Source organism: Triticum dicoccoides, chromosome 7B, assembly GCF_002162155.2.
Source record: "Triticum dicoccoides isolate Atlit2015 ecotype Zavitan chromosome 7B, WEW_v2.0, whole genome shotgun sequence".
NCBI classification, from domain to species: Eukaryota; Viridiplantae; Streptophyta; class Magnoliopsida; order Poales; family Poaceae; genus Triticum; species Triticum dicoccoides.
Window position 1 is genome coordinate 192,744,593 of NC_041393.1, and position 524 is coordinate 192,745,116.

Genomic DNA, 524 nt, shown 5'->3' on the forward strand with positions numbered 1-524 from the left:
CCTTCTTCCCCGACTCGGGCGCAGAAGAGAGGGAGGGGTCGCCGGCACCGATGCCCGTCCGGCTGGCTCCGGCCATCGTTCGGAGCGCTCGGACCACCCACGCGTAGAGGAGATCGAGGCGAACCCGTCCCCGCGGGGCACGGATGCCGAGGAGGTTGGATGCGAGCAGGGCGTGGGCTCCGGTGGAGATGGCTTCGGGAGGAGTTGGGGCTCGCGGCCATGGTGGTTCCAGCGAGGGAGAAAGGGCATGGGCATGGGCGCCGGAGTGAGTGGATCTCACTGGTGGTGCCTAGGTGGAGTGGCAGTGGCTGGAGCGCTCGAATTTGAGCGGCAGCCGGGGATGACCGTGGCGACGAGGGGAGGGCACAAGAGCTCCTGGAGCTTGGGGAAGAGCATGGGCGGGTTCCTGGGAGAGTGAGGAAGAGCTTGGTGAGGTCGGGGCACCTCGGGGGTGACCATTTATAGGCGGGGGAGGAGTTACCATGCTGGCACCGCTGCGGACGCGTGTCCGGCGCCGTGGACGC

At 68.1% G+C, this 524-nt stretch overlaps 1 pseudogene; it reads left to right on the forward strand.

Moving 5' to 3' along the window:
• The first annotated feature begins 219 nt into the window (after positions 1 to 219).
• Positions 220 to 524, forward strand: part of LOC119338800 — a 34,251-nt pseudogene continuing 33,946 nt past the window's right edge.